A 22500-nucleotide genomic window follows, 5' to 3' on the forward strand; every position below is an offset into this window, starting at 1 on the left:
GCTTCATGTAGATCAGTTGAAATCAGTCGAGGTTCTTGAGTGTTCAATCCTTTCGTCCCAGCAGTCTGTTTCACCTGATCATGTTCACCTAGTTACCTGTCCCTGGAACATGTCATATCTTCACCTAGTTACCTGTCCCTGGAACATGTCACCTAGTTACCTGTCCCTGGAACATGTCATATCTTCACCTAGTTACCTGTCCCTGGAACATGTCATATCTTCACCTAGTTACCTGTCCCTGGAACATGTCATATCTTCACCTAGTTACCTGTCCCTGGAACATGTCATATCTTCACCTAGTTACCTGTCCCTGGAACATGTCATATCTTCACCTAGTTACCTGTCCCTGGAACATGTCATATCTTCACCTAGTTACCTGTCCCTGGAACATGTCATATCTTCACCTAGTTACCTGTCCCTGGAACATGTCATATCTTCACCTAGTTACCTGTCCCTGGAACATGTCATATCTTCACCTAGTTACCTGTCCCTGGAACATTTCATATCCTCAAGGTGATATAATTGGCTATTGGCGTTTTCAATCCTCTGATCCGCCGAGTTAATGTGTAAACTTGTCAGCAAATAGCACTTTGTCACTGAAATCACCAACACCCCTCAAGGGGAATGACTTGTGGAGAAATTAGATTTGACTTTATTTCATTCTTTTTTTCAATCTGTAGTGGAGTGTCAGCAGCCTCCCTGGGAGAGATAGTGGAGTATAGTACAGACCTGAGGGACATTTTCTGTCCCCCCCCCCCAGTTCACAGTGTCAGTCGCCTCCCTGGGAGAGATAGTGGAGTATAGTACAGACCTGAGGGACATTTTCTGTCCACCCCCCCCCCCCCAGTTCACAGTGTCAGTCGCCTCCCTGGCAGAGATAGTGGAGTATAGTACAGACCTGAGGGACATTTTCTGTCTGACCCCCCCCAGTTCACAGTGTCAGCAGCCTCCCTGGCAGAGATAGTGGAGTATAGTACAGACTTGAGGGACATTTTCTGTCTCCCCCCCAGTTCACAGTGTCAGTCGCCTCCCTGGGAGAGATAGTAGAGTATAGTACAGACCTGAGGGACATTTTCTGTCCCCCCCCCCCCCCCCCCCCCCCCCCCCCCCCCCCAGTTCACAGTGTCAGTCGCCTCCCTGGCAGAGATAGTAGAGTATAGTACAGACCTGAGGGACATTTTCTGTCTGACCCCCCCCCCCCAGTTCACAGTGTCAGCAGCCTCCCTGGCAGAGATAGTGGAGTATAGTACAGACCTGAGGGACATTTTCTGTCTGCCCCCCCCCCAGTTCACAGTGTCAGTCGCCTCCCTGGCAGAGATAGTAGAGTATAGTACAGACCTGAGGGACATTTTCTGTCTGACCCCCCCCCAGTTCACAGTGTCAGCAGCCTCCCTGGCAGAGATAGTAGAGTATAGTACAGACCTGAGGGACATTTTCTGTCTGTTACCCCCCCCCCCCCAGTTCACAGTGTCAGTCGCCTCCCTGGCAGAGATAGGGAGTATAGTACAGACCTGAGGGACATTTCCTGTCTGTTACCCCCCCCAGTTCACAGTGTCAGTCGCCTCCCTGGCAGAGATAGGGGAGTATAGTACAGACCTGAGGGACATTTTCTGTCCCCCCTCCCCCAGTTCACACTGTCAGTCGCCTCACTGGCAGAGATAGGGGAGTATAGTACAGACCTGAGGGACATTTTCTTGTCTGTCCGCCCCCCGGTTCACACTGTCAGCAGCCTCCCTGGCAGAGATAGTGGAGTATAGTACAGACCTGGGGGAAATTTTCTGTCTGTCCCCCCCAGTTCACAGTGTCAGCAGCCTCCCTGGCAGAGATAGTAGAGTATAGTACAGACCTGAGGGACATTTTCTGTCTGTCCCCCCCAGTTCACAGTGTCAGCAGCCTCCCTGGCAGAGATAGTGGAGTATAGTACAGACCTGAGGGACATTTTCTGTCCCCCCCTGGTTCACAGTGTCAGTAGCCTCCCTGGCAGAGATAGGGGAGTATAGTACAGACCTGAGGGACATTTTCTGTTCTCCTCCCCTCTACCCCCCCCTCCCCACAGTGTCAGCAGCCTCCCTGGCAGAGATAGTGGAGTATAGTACAGACCTGAGGGACATTTTCTGTCCCCCCCCCCCCCACAGCGTCAGCAGCCTCCCTGGCAGAGATAGTAGAGTATAGTACAGACCTGAGGGACATTTTCTGTCTGTCCCCCCCCCCCCCCCAGTTCACAGTATCAGCAGCCTCCCTGGCAGAGATAGTGGAGTATAGTACAGACCTGAGGGACATTTCCTGTTCTCCTCCCCCTCTGCCCCCCCTCCCCCACAGTGACAGTAGCCTCCCTGGCAGAGATAGTGGAGTATAGTACAGACCTGAGGGACATTTTCTGTCCCCCCCCCAGTTCACAGTGACAGTAGCCTCCCTGGCAGAGATAGTGGAGTATAGTACAGACCTGAGGGACATTTTCTGTTCTCCTCCCCCTCTGCCCACCCCCCTCCTCCCCCTCTGCCTCCCTGCTACGTCTCAGTCGGACTCGACAATAACAAATGCCTCTCCGGTTGGCATGGTGTTGTATGTATAGTGTTGTATTTCTAGGGCCTGCTCATAGAAACAGTAATTATGATGGTGGTCTGTTTTCAGCGAGGACAAAACTAACTGAATTATTACCAACGCATGATTGGGAAGTAGCAGGAAGATGAACATTATTAAAATGAAAATGGAACTCATTTATAGCCTGAACCCAGGCAGCTGGCGGGAGCAGACCTAGGTTGTGTCCCAAATGACATCATATTCCCTGTGGACCCTGGTCAAAACTAGTGCACTACGTAGGGAATAGGGCGCCATTATGGGATGCATTCCAAATGAATCCTTTCCTGTTTTTATTAAGGGAGTCAGATTATTCAGTCAGGAAGAAGACATGAGAGTAAATTACCCCAGCTGTTCCTTATCTTCTCCCTCTCTCTTTTCCCTCTCTCTTCTCCTCTCTCTTATCCCTCTCTCTTCTCCCTTTCTCTTTTCCCTCTCTCTTCCCCTTTCTCTTTTCCCTCTCTCTTCCCCTCTCTCTTCTCCCTCTCTCTTTTCCCTCTCTTCTCCCTCTCTCTTCTCCCCCTCTCTCTCTCGCCGTCTCTCTCCTCTCTCTTCTCCCTCTCTTCCCCCTCTCTCTTTTCCCTCTCTTCTCCCTCTCTCTTTCCCTCTCTTTTCCCTCTCTTATCCCTCCCTCCCTCCCTCTCTCCTCTCTCTCTCCTCTCTCTCTCTCTCTCTCTCTCTCTCTCTCTCTCTCTCTCTCTCTCTCTCTCTCTCTCTCTCTCTCTCTCTCTCTCTCTCTCTCTCTCTCTCTCTCTCTCTCTCTCTCTCTCTCTCTCTCTCTCTCTCTCCTCTCCCTCTCTCTCTCTCTCTTCTCCCTCTCTTCTCCCTCTCTCTTCTCCCTCTCTTCTCCCTCTCTCTTCTCTCTCTCTTGTCCCTCTCTTCTCCCTCTCCCTCCCTCTCTGTTCTCCCTCTCTCTCCCTCTCTGTCCTCTCTCTCTCTTCTCCCTCTCCCTCCCTATCTGTTCTCCCTCTTTCTCCTCTCTCTCTCTTCTCCCTCTCTCTTCTCCCTCTCTTCTCCCTCTCCCTCCCTCTCTGTTCTCCCTCTCTGTTCTCCCTCTCTCTTCTCCCTCTCTTCTCCCTCTCCCTCCCTCTCTATTCTCCCTCTCTCTTCTCCCTCTCCTCTCCCTCCCTCCCTCTCTGTTCTCCCTCTCTCTACCTCTTCCTCCTCTCTCTCTCTTCTCCCTCACTCTTCTCCCTCTCTTCTCCCTCTCCCTCCCTCTCTATTCTCCCTCTCTCTTCTCCCTCTCCTCTCCCTCTCCCTCCCTCCCTCTCTGTTCTCCCTCTCTGTTCTCCCCCTCTCTCTTCCCTCTCTTCTCCCTCTCTCTCTTCCCTCTCCCCCTCTCTCTTCTCCCTCTCTTCTCCCTCTCTCTTCTCCCTCTCTTCTCCCTCTCCCTCCCTCTCTGTTCTCACTCTCTCTTCTCCCTCTCCTCTCCCTCTCCCTCCCTCTCTGTTCTCCCTCTCTGTTCTCCCTCTCTCCCTTCCCTCTCTTCTACCTCTCCCTCCCTCTCTGTTCTCGCTCTCTCTTCTCCCTCTCCCTCCCTCTCTGTTCTCGCTCTCTCTTCTCCCTCTCTCTCCCCCTCTGTTCTCGCTCTCTCTTCTCCCTCTCTCTCCCCCTCTGTTCTCCCTCTCTGTTCTCCCTCTCTCTTCTCCCTCTCTCTTCTCCCTCTCTCTTCTCCCTCTCTCTTCTCGCTCTCTCTTCTCCCTCTCTGTTCTCCCTCTCTCTTCTCCCTCTCTCTTCTCCCTCTCTGTTCTCCCTCACTCTTCTCCCTCTCTTCCCTCCCTCTCCCTCCCTCTCTCTTCTCCCTCTGTTCTCCCTCTCTTCTCCCTCTCATCTCCCTCTCTCTTCTCCCTCTCTTCTCCCTCTCCCTCCCTCTCTCTTCTCCCTCTCTTCTCCCTCTCCCTCCCCCTCTCTTCTCCCTCTCTTCTCCCTCTCTCTTCTCCCTCTCTCTTCTCCCTCTCTCTTCTCCCTCTCTTCTCCCTCTCTTCTCCCTCTCTCTTCTCCCTCTCTCTTCTCCCTCTCTCTTCTCCCTCTCTTCTCCCTCTCTTCTACCTCTCCTCCCCCTCTCTTCCCCCTCTCTTCCCCCTCTCTTCTCCCTCTCTTCTCCCTCTCATCTCCCTCTCCCTCCCTCCTTCAGAACCCACTGTAAAACAATGTGCTTCTAGTGTTAAAAGACACTTCCCGTCCATGTTTTGGTTTCTCTCTCTCTGTGTGTGTGTGTGTGTGTGTGTGTGTGTGTGTGTGTGTGTGTGTGTGTGTGTGTGTGTGTGTGTGTGTGTGTGTGTGTGTGTGTGTGTGTGTGTGTGTGTGTGTGTGTGTGTGTGTACATTTTACTGTACTTGTGAGTACCGGAAGTCTTCACAACAATAGTAAACCACTTAAAACTCAGAAGTGATGACATTTTGACGATCCTCACTTGTAAGAAGGTTATTTTAGGCTCAGGATTAAGGTTATAATCAGGGTTGGAGTTAGGGGTTAGGGGTTAAGGCTAGGGTTCGGGTTTGAGTTAGGGGTTAAGACTAGGGTTAGGGTTGGAGTTATGGGTTATGACTAGGGTTAGGGTTGGAGTTAGGGGTTAAGACTAGGGTTAGGGTTGGAGTTAGGGGTTAAGGTTATAATCAGTGTTGGAGTTAGGGGTTAAGGTTATAATCAGGGTTGGAGTTAGGGGTTAAGGTTATAATCAGGGTTGGAGTTAGGGGTTAAGGTTATAATCAGGGTTGGAGTTAGGGGTTAAGGTTATAATCAGGGTTGGAGTTAGGGGTTAAGGTTATAATCAGGGTTGGAGTTAGGGGTTAAGGCTAGGGTTAGGGTTGGAGTTAGGGGTTAAGGTTAGAATTAGGGTTGGAGTTAGGGGTTAAGGTTATAATCAGGGTTGGAGTTAGGGGTTAAGGCTAAGGTTAGGGTTGGAGTTAGGGGTTAAGGTTAGAATTAGGGTTGGAGTTAGGGGTTAAGGCTAGGGATAGGGTTGGAGTTGGGGGTTAAGGCTAGGGATAGGGTTGGAGTTAGGGGTTAAGGTTATAATCAGGGTTGGAGTTAGGGGTTAAGGCTAGGGATAGGGTTGGAGTTGGGGGTTAGGGGTTAAGGGTTAAGGTTGGAGTTAGAGGTTAAGGCTAGGGTTAGGGTTGGAGTTAGGGGTTAGGGGTTAAGGCTAGGGATAGGGTTGGAGTTAGGGGTTAGGGGTTAAGGCTAGGGTTAAGGTTGGAGTTAGAGGTTAAGGCTAGGGTTAGGGTTGGAGTTAGGGGTTAGGGGTTAAGGCTAGGGTTGGAGTTAGGGGTTAAGAATAGGGTTAGGGTTGGAGTTATGGGTTAAGACTAGGGTTAGGGTTGGAGTTATGGGTTAAGACTAGGGTTAGGGTTGGAGTTAGGGGTTAAGACTAGGGTTAGGGTTGGAGTTAGGGGTTAAGACTAGGGTTAGGGTTGGAGTTAGGGGTTAAGGCCAGGTTTAGGGTTGGAGTTAGGGGTTAAGACTAGGGTTAGGGTTGGAGTTAGGGGTTAAGACTAGGGTTAGGGTTGGAGGGTTAAGGAGTTAGGGTTAAGACTTAGGGTTAGGTTAGGGTTGGAGTTAGTGGTTAAGACTAGGGTTAGGGTTGGAGTTATGGGTTAAGACTAGGGTTAGGGTTGGAGTTATGGATTAAGACTAGGGTTAGGGTTGGAGTTATGGATTAAGACTAGGGTTAGGGTTGGAGTTAGGGGTTAAGGCTAGGGTTAGGGTTGGAGTTAGTGGTTAGGGGTTAAGACTAGGGTTAGGGTTGGAGTTAGGGGTTAAGGCTAGGGTTAAGGTTGGAGTTAGAGGTTAAGGCTAGGGTTGGAGTTATGGGTTAAGGCTAGGGTTAGGGTTGGAGTTAGTGGTTAAGACTAGGGTTAGGGTTGGAGTTATGGGTTAAGACTAGGGTTAGGGTTGGAGTTAGTGGTTAAGACTAGGGTTAGGGTTGGAGTTAGGGGTTAAGGCTAGGGTTAGGGTTGGAGTTAGTGGTTAAGACTAGGGTTAGGGTTGGAGTTAGGGGTTAAGACTAGGGTTAGGGTTGGAGTTAGTGGTTAAGACTAGGGTTAAGGTTGGAGTTATGGGTTAAGACTAGGGTTAGGGTTGGAGTTAGTGGTTAAGACTAGGGTTAGGGTTGGAGTTAGGGGTTAAGACTAGGGTTGGAGTTATGGGTTAAGGCTAGGGTTAGGGTTGGAGTTAGTGGTTAAGACTAGGGTTAGGGTTGGAGTTATGGGTTAAGACTAGGGTTAGGGTTGGAGTTAGTGGTTAAGACTAGGGTTAGGGTTGGAGTTAGGGTTAAGGCTAGGGTTAAGGTTGGAGTTAGAGGTTAAGGCTAGGGTTAGGGTTGGAGTTAGGGTTAGGGGTTAAGGCTAGGGTTAAGGTTGGAGTTAAAGGTTAAGGCTAGGGTTAGGGTTGTAGTTAGGGGTTAAGACTAGGGTTAGGGGGTTGGAGTTAGGGGTTAAGGCTAGGGTTAGTGTTGGAGTTAGGGTTAAGGTTATAATCAGGGTTGGAGTTAGGGGTTAAGGCCAGGGTTAGGGTTGGAGTTAGGGGTTATGGGTTAAGACTAGGGTTAGGATTGGAGTTAGGGGTTAAGACTAGGGTTAGGGTTGGAGTTATGGGTTAAGACTAGGGTTAGAGTTGGAGTTAGTGGTTAAGACTAGGGTTAGGGTTGGAGTTAGGGGTTAAGACTAGGGTTAGGGTTGGAGTTATGGGTTAAGACTAGGGTTAGGGTTGGAGTTAGGGGTTAAGACTAGGGTTAGGGTTGGAGTTATGGGTTAAGACTAGGGTTAGGGTTGGAGTTATGGGTTAAGACTAGGGTTAGGGTTGGAGTTAGGGGTTAAGACTAGGGTTAGGGTTGGAGTTAGGGGTTAAGACTAGGGTTAGGGTTGGAGTTATGGGTTAAGACTAGGGTTAGGGTTGGAGTTATGGGTTAAGACTAGGGTTAGGGTTGGAGTTATGGGTTAAGACTAGGGTTAGGGTTGGAGTTAGGGGTTAAGACTAGGGTTAGGGTTGGAGTTATGGGTTAAGACTAGGGTTAGAGTTGGAGTTAGTGGTTAAGACTAGGGTTAGGGTTGGAGTTATGGGTTAAGACTAGGGTTAGGGTTGGAGTTAGGGGTTAAGACTAAGGTTAGGGTTGGAGTTATGGGTTAAGACTAGGGTTAGGGTTGGAGTTAGGGGTTAAGACTAGGGTTAGGGTTGGAGTTATGGGTTAAGACTAGGGTTAGGGTTGGAGTTATGGGTTAAGACTAGGGTTAGGGTTGGAGTTAGGGGTTAAGACTAGGGTTAGGGTTGGAGTTAGGGGTTAAGACTAGGGTTAGGGTTGGAGTTATGGGTTAAGACTAGGGTTGGAGTTATGGGTTAAGACTAGGGTTGGAGTTATGGGTTAAGACTAGGGTTAGGGTTGGAGTTATGGGTTAAGACTAGGGTTAGGGTTGGAGTTATGGGTTAAGACTAGGGTTAGGGTTGGAGTTAGGGGTTAAGACTAGGGTTAGGGTTGGAGTTATGGGTTAAGACTAGGGTTAGGGTTGGAGTTAGGGGTTAAGACTAGGGTTGGAGTTAGGGGTTAAGACTAGGGTTAGGGTTGGAGTTAGGGGTTAAGACTAGGGTTAGGGTTGGAGTTATGGGTTAAGACTAGGGTTAGGGTTGGAGTTAGGGGTTAAGACTAGGGTTGGAGTTAGGGGTTAAGACTAGGGTTAGGGTTGGAGTTAGGGGTTAAGACTAGGGTTAGGGTTGGAGTTAGGGGTTAAGACTAGGGTTAGGGTTGGAGTTAGGGGTTAAGACTAGGGTTAGGGTTGGAGTTAGGGGTTAAGACTAGGGTTAGGGTTGAAGTTATGGGTTAAGACTAGGGTCAGGGTTGGAGTTAGGGGTTAAGACTAGGGTTAGGGTTAGGGAAAATAGGATTTTGAATGTTAATCAATTGTTGGTCTTCAAAATGTCCTCACAAGTTTACTAAGACATAGCATACAGGTTAACAATGGCTGTTGTCATGAGATCTGATTGGAGATTAACTGTGGCTGTTGTCATGTGATCTGATAGGAGGTTAACAGTGGCTGTTGTCATGTGATCTGATAAGAGGTTAACAGTGGCCGTTGTCATGTGATCTGATTGGAGATTAACTGTGGCTGTTGTCATGTGATCTGATAGGAGGTTAACAATGGCTGTTGTCATGTGATCTGATTGGAGGTTAACACTGGCTGTTGTCATGTGATCTGATTGGAGGTTAACAGTGGGTGTTGTCATGTGATCTGATTGGAGGTTAACACTGGCTGTTGCCATGTGATCTGATAAGAGGTTAACAGTGGCCGTTGTCATGTGATCTGATTGGAGGTTAACAGTGGCTGTTGTCATGTGATCTGATAGGAGGTTAACAGTGGCTGCTGTCATGTGATCTGATAGGAGGTTAACAGTGGCTGCTGTCATGTGATCTGATAGGAGGTTAACAGTGGCTGCTGTCATGTGATCTGATAGGAGGTTAACAGTGGCTGTTGTCATGTGATCTGATAAGAGGTTAACAGTGGCCGTTGTCATGTGATCTGATTGGAGGTTAACAGTGGCTGTTGTCATGTGATCTGATAGGAGGTTAACAGTGGCTGCTGTCATGTGATCTGATAGGAGGTTAACAGTGGCTGTTGTCATGTGATCTGATTGGAGGTTAACACTGGCTGTTGTCATGTGATCTGATTGGAGGTTAACAGTGGCTGTTGTCATGTGATCTGATAGGAGGTTAACAGTGGCTGTTGTCATGTGATCTGATAGGAGGTTAACAGTGGCTGTTGTCATGTGATCTGATTGGAGGTTAACAGTGGCTGTTGTCATGTGATCTGATAGGAGGTTAACACTGGCTGTTGTCATGTGATCTGATTGGAGGTTAACAGTGGCTGTTGTCATGTGATCTGATTGGAGGTTAACAGTGGCTGTTGTCATGTGATCTGATAGGAGGTTAACAGTGGCTGTTGTCATGTGATCTGATAGGAGGTTAACTGTGGCTGTTGTCATGTGATCTGATAGGAGGTTAACTGTGGCTGTTGTCATGTGATCTGATTGGAGGTTAACACTGGCTGTTGTCATGTGATCTGATTGGAGGTTAACAGTGGCTGTTGTCATGTGATCTGATAGGAGGTTAACAGTGGCTGTTGTCATGTGATCTGATAGGAGGTTAACTGTGGCTGTTGTCATGTGATCTGATAGGAGGTTAACTGTGGCTGTTGTCATGTGATCTGATTGGAGGTTAACAGTGGCTGTTGTCATGTGATCTGATTGGAGGTTAACTGTGGCTGTTGTCATGTGATCTGATTGGAGGTTAACAGTGGCTGTTGTCATGTGATCTGATTGGAGGTTAACAGTGGCTGTTGTCATGTGATCTGTTTGGAGGTTAACTGTGGCTGTTGTCATGTGATCTGATTGGAGGTTAACAGTGGCTGTTGTCATGTGATCTGATAGGAGGTGAACTGTGGCTGTTGTCATGTGATCTGATTGGAGGTTAACATTGGCTGTTGTCATGTGATCTGATAGGAGGTGAACTGTGGCTGTTGTCATGTGATCTGATTGGAGGTTAACATTGGCTGTTGTCATGTGATCTGATAGGAGGTTAACAGTGGCTGTTGTCATGTGATCTGATTGGAGGTGAACTGTGGCTGTTGTCATGTGATCAGGGTGCTGTATTTTCTATTCTGTTGTTATTATACCATAGTTCCCTTTTTCCTAAATAAAGGCTTGTCTCTGCCAAGCATCTAGTATTGTACAGGGTGTCACCCTACTGAAGAATGTTGTTTCAGTGAGAACAAGGTCAAAGCTTTCCATCATTTAAGCACACACACACACGCATGCACGCACGCACACACACACACACACACACACACACACACACACACACACACACACACACACACACACACACACACACACACACACACACACACACACACACACACACACACACACACACACACACACACACACACACACACACACACACACACACACACGGGCACGGGCACGGGCACGGGCACGTGCACACACACACACACGCACAGAGATACACCACGTGCAGCAATCACCTAAGCAGTGTGTTTTCTGTAAGGACCCAGAGTCTCCTCTACATCTGATCTAAATCAGGTCTGATGAAGCAAATTACCATAAAGACCCAGAGTCTCCTCTACATCTGATCTAAATCAGGTCTGATGAAGCTAAATTACCATAAAGACCCAGAGTCTCCTCTACATCTGATCTAAATCAGGTCTGATGAAGCTAATTACCATAAAGACCCAGAGTCTCCTCTACATCTGATCTAAATCAGGTCTGATGAAGCTAATTACCATAAAGACCCAGAGTCTCCTCTACATCTGATCTAAATCAGGTCTGATGAAGCTAATTACCATAAAGACCCAGAGTCTCCTCTACATCTGATCTAAATCAGGTCTGATGAAGCTAATTACCATAAAGACCCCAAACTGACCCCAGTCAGTACCTCACTTTACATTCACCTGCAGCAGGAGAAGGTGTGTGTGTGTGTGTGTGTGTGTGTGTGTGTGTGTGTGTGTGTGTGTGTGTGTGTGTGTGTGTGTGTGTGTGTGTGTGTGTGTGTGTGTGTGTGTGTGTGTGTGTGTGTGTGTGTGCGAGCGAGCGCATGCCTGCGTGTGCCGAGGTGTCGTGTTCCCTCCCTCCCCATCTCTCCTCTTCTTCCTGTCCCTGTCGTTTACCGATCAGGATAAAGGCAGAGCATCGGAGCTCATTACCAACCCCTCATGAAAGACCTGCATCGTTCATCACAGGTCTTAAACAGACATGAGCTTGGTTTGATCTAACGCTAAGCCTTCGCTGAGGACATGGCCTGGTCTGGAACACAGAGAACAGGAAGAGCAAACGAACAATAGCATGATGGGACATATCTAACACAGGACTAGATAGGAGCCAGACAACACTATGATATCTAACACTAGATAGGAGCCAGACAACACTATGATATCTAACACTAGATAGGAGCCAGACAACACTATGATATCTAACACTAGATAGGAGCCAGACAACACTATGATATCTAACACTAGATAGGAGCCAGACAACACTATGATATCTAACACTAGATAGGAGCCAGACAACACTATGATATCTAACACTAGATAGGAGCCAGACAACACTATGATATCTAACACTAGATAGGAGCCAGACAACACTATGATATCTAACACTAGATAGGAGCCAGACAACACTATGATATCTAACACTAGATAGGAGTCAGACAACACTATGATATCTAACACTAGATAGGAGCCAGACAACACTATGATATCTAACACTAGATAGGAGCCAGACAACACTATGATATCTAACACTAGATAGTAGCCAGACAACACTATGATATCTAACACTAGATAGGAGCCAGACAACACTATGATATCTAACACTAGATAGGAGCCAGACAACACTATGATATCTAACACTAGATAGTAGCCAGACAACACTATGATATCTAACACTAGATAGGAGTCAGACAACACTATGATATCTAACACTAGATAGGAGCCAGACAACACTATGATATCTAACACTAGATAGGAGCCAGACAACACTATGATATCTAACACTAGATAGGAGTCAGACAACACTATGATATCTAACACTAGATAGGAGTCAGACAACACTATGATATCTAACACTAGATAGGAGTCAGACAACACTATGATATCTAACACTAGATAGGAGTCAGACAGCACTATGATATCTAACACTAGATAGGAGCCAGACAACACTATGATATCTAACACTAGATAGGAGCCAGACAACACTATGATATCTAACACTAGATAGGAGCCAGACAACACTATGATATCTAACACTAGATAGGAGCCAGACAACACTATGATATCTAACACTAGATAGGAGCCAGACAACACTATGATATCTAACACTAGATAGGAGCCAGACAACACTATGATATCTAACACTAGATAGGAGCCAGACAACACTATGATATCTAACACTAGATAGGAGTCAGACAGCACTATGATATCTAACACTAGATAGGAGCCAGACAACACTATGATATCTAACACTAGATAGGAGCCAGACAACACTATGATATCTAACACTAGATAGGAGCCAGACAACACTATGATATCTAACACTAGATAGGAGCCAGACAACACTATGATATCTAACACAGGACTAGATAGGAGCCAGACAACACTATGATATCTAACACAGGACTAGATAGGAGCCAGACAACACTATGATATCTAACACAGGACTAGATAGGAGCCAGACAACACTATGACATCTAACACTAGATAGGAGTCAGACAACACTATGATATCTAACACTAGATAGGAGCCAGACAACACTATGATATCTAACACTAGATAGGAGCCAGACAACACTATGATATCTAACACTAGATAGGAGCCAGACAACACTATGATATCTAACACAGGACTAGATAGGAGCCAGACAACACTATGATATCTAACACTAGATAGGAGCCAGACAACACTATGATATCTAACACTAGATAGGAGCCAGACAACACTATGATATCTAACACTAGATAGGAGCCAGACAACACTATGATATCTAACACTAGATAGGAGCCAGACAACACTATGATATCTAACACAGGACTAGATAGATAGAGCCAGACAACACTATGATATCTAACACTAGATAGGAGTCAGACAACACTATGATATCTAACACTAGATAGGAGCCAGACAACACTATGATATCTAACACTAGATAGGAGCCAGACAACACTATGATATCTAACACTAGATAGGAGCCAGACAACACTATGATATCTAACACTAGATAGGAGCCAGACAACACTATGATATCTAACACAGGACTAGATAGGAGCCAGACAACACTATGATATCTAACACTAGATAGGAGTCAGACAACACTATGATATCTAACACTAGATAGGAGCCAGACAACACTATGATATCTAACACTAGATAGGAGCCAGACAACACTATGATATCTAACACTAGATAGGAGTCAGACAACACTATGATATCTAACACTAGATAGGAGCCAGACAACACTATGATATCTAACACTAGATAGGAGCCAGACAACACTATGATATCTAACACAGGACTAGATAGGAGCCAGACAACACTATGATATCTAACACTAGATAGTAGCCAGACAACACTATGATATCTAACACTAGATAGGAGCCAGACAACACTATGATATCTAACACTAGATAGGAGCCAGACAACACTATGATATCTAACACTAGATAGGAGCCAGACAACACTATGATATCTAACACTAGATAGTAGCCAGACAACACTATGATATCTAACACTAGATAGGAGCCAGACAACACTATGATATCTAACACTAGATAGTAGCCAGACAACACTATGATATCTAACACTAGATAGGAGCCAGACAACACTATGATATCTAGCACTAGATAGGAGCCAGACAACACTATGATATCTAACACTAGATAGGAGTCAGACAACACTATGATATCTAACACTAGATAGGAGCCAGACAACACTATGATATCTAACACTAGATAGGAGCCAGACAACACTATGATATCTAACACTAGATAGGAGCCAGACAACACTATGATATCTAACACTAGATAGGAGTCAGACAACACTATGATATCTAACACTAGATAGGAGCCAAACAACACTATGATATCTAACACTAGATAGGAGTCAGACAACACTATGATATCTAACACTAGATAGGAGCCAGACAACACTATGATATCTAACACTAGATAGGAGCCAGACAACACTATGATATCTAACACTAGATAGGAGCCAGACAACACTATGATATCTAACACTAGATAGGAGCCAGACAACACTATGATATCTAACACTAGATAGGAGCCAGACAACACTATGATATCTAACACAGGACTAGATAGGAGCCAGACAACACTATGATATCTAACACTAGATAGGAGCCAGACAACACTATGATATCTAACACTAGATAGGAGTCAGACAACACTATGATATCTAACACTAGATAGGAGCCAGACAACACTATGATATCTAACACTAGATAGGAGCCAGACAACACTATGATATCTAACACTAGATAGGAGCCAGACAACACTATGATATCTAACACTAGATAGGAGCCAGACAACACTATGATATCTAACACTAGATAGGAGCCAGACAACACTATGATATCTAACACTAGATAGGAGCCAGACAACACTATGATATCTAACACTAGATAGGAGCCAGACAACACTATGATATCTAACACAGGACTAGATAGGAGCCAGACAACACTATGATATCTAACACAGGACTAGATAGGAGCCAGACAACACTATGATATCTAACACTAGATAGGAGTCAGACAACACTATGATATCTAACACTAGATAGGAGCCAGACAACACTATGATATCTAACACTAGATAGGAGCCAGACAACACTATGATATCTAACACTAGATAGGAGCCAGACAACACTATGATATCTAACACAGGACTAGATAGGAGCCAGACAACACTATGATATCTAACACTAGATAGGAGCCAGACAACACTATGATATCTAACACTAGATAGGAGCCAGACAACACTATGATATCTAACACTAGATAGGAGCCAGACAACACTATGATATCTAACACTAGATAGGAGCCAGACAACACTATGATATCTAACACAGGACTAGATAGGAGCCAGACAACACTATGATATCTAACACTAGATAGGAGTCAGACAACACTATGATATCTAACACTAGATAGGAGCCAGACAACACTATGATATCTAACACTAGATAGGAGCCAGACAACACTATGATATCTAACACTAGATAGGAGCCAGACAACACTATGATATCTAACACTAGATAGGAGCCAGACAACACTATGATATCTAACACAGGACTAGATAGGAGCCAGACAACACTATGATATCTAACACTAGATAGGAGTCAGACAACACTATGATATCTAACACTAGATAGGAGCCAGACAACACTATGATATCTAACACTAGATAGGAGCCAGACAACACTATGATATCTAACACTAGATAGGAGTCAGACAACACTATGATATCTAACACTAGATAGGAGCCAGACAACACTATGATATCTAACACTAGATAGGAGCCAGACAACACTATGATATCTAACACAGGACTAGATAGGAGCCAGACAACACTATGATATCTAACACTAGATAGTAGCCAGACAACACTATGATATCTAACACTAGATAGGAGCCAGACAACACTATGATATCTAACACTAGATAGGAGCCAGACAACACTATGATATCTAACACTAGATAGGAGCCAGACAACACTATGATATCTAACACTAGATAGTAGCCAGACAACACTATGATATCTAACACTAGATAGGAGCCAGACAACACTATGATATCTAACACTAGATAGGAGCCAGACAACACTATGATATCTAACACTAGATAGGAGCCAGACAACACTATGATATCTAACACTAGATAGTAGCCAGACAACACTATGATATCTAACACTAGATAGGAGCCAGACAACACTATGATATCTAACACTAGATAGGAGCCAGACAACACTATGATATCTAACACTAGATAGGAGTCAGACAACACTATGATATCTAACACTAGATAGGAGCCAGACAACACTATGATATCTAACACTAGATAGGAGCCAGACAACACTATGATATCTAACACTAGATAGGAGCCAGACAACACTATGATATCTAACACTAGATAGGAGCCAGACAACACTATGATATCTAACACTAGATAGGAGCCAAACAACACTATGATATCTAACACTAGATAGGAGTCAGACAACACTATGATATCTAACACTAGATAGGAGCCAGACAACACTATGATATCTAACACAGGACTAGATAGGAGCCAGACAACACTATGATATCTAACACTAGATAGGAGTCAGACAGAAGTCTTGACAGACACCAACAGTCCAGACAGCCATATGTATCCATGTATGTATATATCCGTCTTCCTCATGAATATTATCGTCGCCCCTGTAGGGGAACTCCACACTCCTCTATGTCCTCTGAACAGGTCACAGTGGGTCCCTCCCGCCCTCATTATCCCAGAGGTCAGAGGTCAGTAAGCAGAATTGGGAAGAAGTTGGGTGAGATCAATACGTATTATCCCGGAGCAAAGCGGCGCCGACAGTTTGAATTGCAGCATATGTTTACCCCCGAACCAGGCAATTTATCTTAATATCAGCGGTGCAATGCGAAGCAGGTGAAAGGTTAGAAAATCTGTCCACCTCATAATACCCAGTTCTGAAAGAGGAAAGTGCTATTGATTGGTTGGGGCTAGGGGCCGAGGGCTGAGGCGGGAGAGGGGCCGTGGGCTGAGGCAGGAGAGGGGTCGAGGGCTGAGGCAGGAGAGGGTCAGAGGGCTGAGGCGGGAGAGGGGCCGATGGCTGAGAGCTGAGGCGGGAGAGGGGCCGAGGGCTGAGAGCTGAGGCAGGAGAGGGTCAGAGGGCTGAGGCGGGAGAGGGGCCGAGGGCTGAGGCGGGAGAGGGTTCGAGGGCTGAGAGCTGAGGCAGGAGAGGGGCCGAGGGCTGAGGCGGGAGAGGGGCAGAGGGCTGAGGCGGGAGAGGGGCCGAGGGCTGAGGCGGGAGAGGGGCCGAGAGCTGAGGCGGGAGAGGGGCCGAGGGCTGAGGCGGGAGAGGGGCCGAGGGCTGAGGCGGGAGAGGGGCCGAGGGCTGAGGCGGGAGAGGGGCCGAGGGCCGAGGGCTGAGAGCTGAGAAAGGAGAAGGGACGAGAAATGAGGCTGGAGAGAGGCCGAGGGCTGAGGGCTGAGACAGGAGAGGGGCAGAGAAATGAGGCAGGCGAGGGCTGAGGCAATAGAGGGACCGAGGGCTGAGACAGGAGAGGGGCAGAGAAATGAGGCAGGCGAGGGCTGAGGCAATAGAGGGACCGAGGGCTGAGGTAGGAAAGGGACCGAGTGCTGAGGTCGGGAGAGGAGCCGAGGGACCACAAGGATGTGCCAACTCTGAATAGCCCTCTCTCTCTCTCGATCTCTCTCTCTCTCTCTCTCTCTGATGCTCTGAGCTGCAGTACGATAGCCATCCTATCAAAAATCAAGACTGTGTTTAGTGCTAATGAAGGATTCCGTGACCTCCCTCTACACATTAGCATGAAATCAATAGCTGATGAACATTTACCTCTCTCTGAACAAGTCCCATCAGCCCAGATTTATCAAGCCAAAGGTCCTTTAATGATCAGCCTCTTTCACCTTAACAATGCTATTCAACTCAAGCTGTGTGGGTATGTTTGCCTGCGTGTGTATGTATGTGTATGTATGTGTGTGTGTGTGTGTGTGTGTGTGCGTGTATGTGTGTGCGTGTGTGCGTGTGTATGTGTGTGTATGTTTGTGTGTGTATGTGTGTGTGTGTGTGTGTGTGTGTGTGTGTGTGTGTGTGTGTGTGTGTGTGTGTGTGTGTGTGTGTGTGTGTGTGTGTGTGTGTGTGTGTGTGTGTGTGTGTGTGTGTGTGTGTGTGTGTGTGTGTGTGTGTGTGTGTGTGTGTGTGTGTGTGTGTGTGTGTGTGTGTGTGTGTGTGTGTGTGTGTGTATATGTATGTGTATATGTGTGTATGGTATCGTCTTATCATCAAACTATTCTCTTCTCCCCCTTAGTCCCGTGTCCCCATATGGCTTTCTGACACATCTGTCGGCCAGGGCACGGCCCAGACATGACAAATTGGCCCGGAAGAAGACAGCCTCTGATGATTAATGGGCTGATTATGAAGTTTTACACATATAGCATTTACGTTTATATCTTCTGAATATGGGGTGGAGAAAGGGAAGGGGGTTTGGTGGAGGTGCTGAGAGAGAGACAGAGAGAGAGAGAGACAGAGAGAGAGGGAGACAGAGAGACAGAGATATAGAGACAGACAGAGAGAGAGAGAGAGAGAGAGAGAGAGAGAGAGAGAGAGAGAGAGAGAGAGAGAGAGAGAGAGAGAGAGAGAGAGAGAGAGAGAGAGAGAGAGAGAGAGAGAGAGAGAGAGAGAGAGAGAGAGACAGAGAGAGAGAGAGAGAGACAGAGAGAGAGAGAGAGATAGAGACAGACAGAGAGAGAGAGAGAGAGAGAGAGAGAGAGAGAGAGAGACAGAGAGACAGAGAGACAGAGAGACAGAGAGAGAGAGAGAGAGAGAGAGAGAGAGAGAGAGAGAGAGAGAGAGAGAGAGAGAGAGAGAGAGACGGACGGACGGACGGACGGACGGACGGAGAGACAGAGACAGAGACAGAGACAGAGACAGAGACAGAGACAGAGACAGAGAGAGAGAGAGAGAGAGAGAGAGAGAGAGAGAGAGAGAGAGAGAGGGGAGGGAGGGAGGGAGGGATCGTAGTGATGATATCCCCAGCCAAAGCCATGTCATGTAAAATCAATAAGGTAAGGATCAATGCTTTTAACAACGACACATCTGACTTCAACATTCCTGCCATGCGGAGACCGTTGTCTTCCTCAGTTGCCTGATTGTGAAGAACCATCAAATAGCATCGGCAGCTGCCAAGCTCTGGTGGCCACCCAGCGAGCACCTCACCCCGTCCGTCTGTCTCTCTGTCTGACGCGTGTTACAACGCTGAGCCGTAGCTTCTTAGCACGCGGCCACTTCATTGATTACCGCGTCTCGCTGTCCTCGGATCCCCTGGTTCTGTAAATATACCACTTCATCATCAAGTCAACCAATTATTTTAGTGGAAGGAAGTTGGCATCTTGTCTTCTCTGTGTCTCTCTCTCCCCTGGCTGTCAGCATCTTGTCTCTCTGTCTGCCTGGCTAACGTTAGCCTTCATATTCACTTCCATTCTACACGTTCATCAGACTAGACCCACTGAGCCTGAAGGTGTTAATCACTAAATTACATGCTGGGGTGACTGTGTGTGTGTGTGTGTGTGTGCGCGCATGCTTGCCTTCCTGTGTGTGTGTGTGTGTGTGTGTGTGTGTGTGTGTGTGTGTGTGTGTGTGTGTGTGTGTGTGTGTGTGTGTGTGTGTGTGTGTGTGTGTGTGTGTGTGTGTGTGTGTGTGTGTGTGTGTGTGTGTGTGTGTGTGTGTGTGTGTGTGTGTGTGTGTGTGTGTGTGTGTGTGTGTGTGTGTGTGTGTGTGTGTGTGTGTGTGTGTGTGTGTGTGTGTGTGTGTGTAATGAGTGATGGGGTCTAAATTGCAGTCTGGGTAATGAATAGATGGAGGCAGTTGTTTTTTTAGTGTGAAAGATAAGAGCCCATTGATTTGTGTTAGTGAGCAGCTACAGCGTCAGTCACGCTACAATCACTCTACTACTACAGTCACTCTACTAGCACAGTCACTCTACTGGTACAGTCACTCTACTGGTACAGTCACTCCCCTAGCACAGTCACTCCCCTAGCACAGTCACTCTACTGGTACAGTCACTCTACTAGCGCAGTCACTCTACTAGTACAGTCACTCTTCTGGTACAGTCACTCTACTAGTACAGTCACTCTACTAGTACAGTCACTCTACTAGTACAGTCACTCTACTGATACAGTCACTCTACTAGTACAGTCACTCGACTAGCACAGTCTCTATCCTAATACAGTCACTCTACCAGTACAGTCACTCTTCTGTAGCTCAGTTGGTAGAGCATGGCGCTTGTAACGCCAGGGTAGTGGGTTCGATCCCCGGGACCACCCATACGTAGAATGTATGCACACATGACTGTAAGTCGCTTTGGATAAAAGCGTCTGCTAAATGGCATATATTAATATTATTATTATTACCAGTACAGTCACTCTACTAGTACTGTCACTCTACTGGTACAGTCACTCTACTAGCGCAGTCACTCTACTAGTACAGTCACTTTTCTGGTACAGTCACTCTACTAGTACAGTCACTCTACTGGTACAGTCACTCTACTAGTACAGTCACTCTACTAGTACAGTCACTCTACTGGTACAGTCACTCTACTAGTACAGTCACTCGACTAGCACAGTCTCTATCCTAGTACAGTCACTCTACTGGTACAGTCACTCTACTAGTACAGTCTCTATCCTAGTACAGTCACTCTACTAGTACAGTCACTCTACTAGTACAGTCACTCTACTGGTACAGTCACTCTACTAGTACAGTCACTCTACTAGTACAGTCACTCTACTAGTACAGTCTCTATCCTAGTCTAGTCACTCTCCTAGTACAGTCACTCTACTGGTACAGTCACTCTCCTAGTACAGTCCATCTACTAGTACAGTCAATCTCCTGGTACAGTCCCTCTACTAGTACAGTCCCTCTACTAGTACAGTCACTCTACTAGTACAGTCCCTCTACTAGTACAGTCACTCTCCTAGTACAGTCACTCTACTAGTACAGTCACTCTCCTAGTACAGTCACTCTACTAGTACAGTCACTCTCCTAGTACAGTCCCTCTACTAGTACAGTCAATCTCCTGGTACAGTCACTCTACTGATCGTGCCTTCTACATCCAACGGGGCTATCGCTATCACTACCCTAATACGGCTTTGGTCCTATGGCCCCGTGCACACTCCTTCAAGGCCTGCGACACACCAAACAACACACACACACACAAACACACACACACACCCACACACAGCCACACACCCCTCATGTTTTCCTTTGAGCCGAGGACGTTCCTTATTAATAGACCTCCGTGACTCTGTTCCAGAGCTTGTTAAACACAATGTGTGCAGTGGAACCCAGTCGTAGTGGTGGATTATGATTCATGCTCGATCACGCGGGCGCCACGGCCTCTTTGATTTATCGCACGTCGTCGGTCGTACTCCCAAATTACAGTTTCCGAGGGAGAGGTTGGGTTCGGGGTTGGTGGGTGGAGAGGTGTGAAAAAAAAACACATTCATTACTATTCGTGGCCTGCAATTTCATGAGGCCAGTTTGTGTGCAGTGCAGTGCTGCTGAAGAGTGATGCTGCCATTCATCAGTTTGTAGTCAACCATTCACAGATTAAGCCTGGTAGAATGATAGTGGCCCACATCAGTTTGTAGTCAACCATTCACAGATCATTAAAGCCTGGTAGAATGATAGTGGCCCACATCAGTTTGTAGTCAACCATTCACAGATCATTAAAGCCTGGTAGAATGATAGTGGCCCACATCAGTTTGTAGTCAACCATTCACAGATCATTAAAGCCTGGTAGAATGATAGTGGCCCACATCAATTTGTAGTCAACCATTCTCAGATTATTAAATCATTGTAAGGCGAAGTACTCCTGCCTCGTTTGCACTCAGGCAATATGCTGGACGGGGGGGTGTGTGTGTGTGGGGGGGATAAGGACCTGGGGATAAATCGTAGACTTTGCAATAACCATTCATATGTCATCATTGCCAGTTGGCGGTAAATCTGTGTGTCTAGAAAGTGGTCCACGATGCAGACGTCGTCCTGGTGACAGGAGTGATTGCTGGGGGTTTCCCTCTGTACCACTGTGATCCAGTACAGCTTCATTCATAATGTGTTGACTAACACGAAAACAATTGGTTTGATCAGTTTATTCGCCTGTAATCGTTCTGAGTATCTTGAGGTGAATAATATTGATTTGAAATTCACACTCTACTGCTGTTTCTGTTTATGTGTGTGGTTGTCTGGAGTTGGCTTCGTTTCCTTCGAAACGGACTTGGAGTTGGCTTCGTTTCCTTCGAAACGGACTTGGAGTTGGCTTCGTTTCCTTCGAAACGGACTTGGAGTTGGCTTCGTTTCCTTCGAAACGGACTTGGAGTTGGCTTCGTTTCCTTCGAAACGGACTTGGAGTTGGCTTCGTTTCCTTCGAAACGGACTTGGAGTTGGCTTCGTTTCCTTCGAAACGGACTTGGAGTTGGCTTCGTTTCCAGGAATCAGAAATATACCGTGTCTCTAAACAATGTATTTTTCAAATCAACATCTTCAGAAATGTGTACATTCATTCATTGGCATTCATTCATTGGCAGGGTAGTCTAGTGGTTAGAGTGTTGGAC

At 46.6% G+C, this 22500-nt stretch overlaps 1 protein-coding gene across 1 annotated transcript in view; it reads left to right on the top strand.

The window, feature by feature from the left end:
• Positions 1-22500, top strand: part of LOC124020914 (transcription factor COE3-like) — a gene marked incomplete at its 3' end in the record, with an annotated part of 226665 nt that overhangs the window by 203768 nt on the left and 397 nt on the right. The gene's annotated exons all lie outside the window — the stretch shown is intronic.

Source organism: Oncorhynchus gorbuscha, unplaced genomic scaffold (genome assembly GCF_021184085.1).
Source record: "Oncorhynchus gorbuscha isolate QuinsamMale2020 ecotype Even-year unplaced genomic scaffold, OgorEven_v1.0 Un_scaffold_983, whole genome shotgun sequence".
NCBI classification, from domain to species: Eukaryota; Metazoa; Chordata; class Actinopteri; order Salmoniformes; family Salmonidae; genus Oncorhynchus; species Oncorhynchus gorbuscha.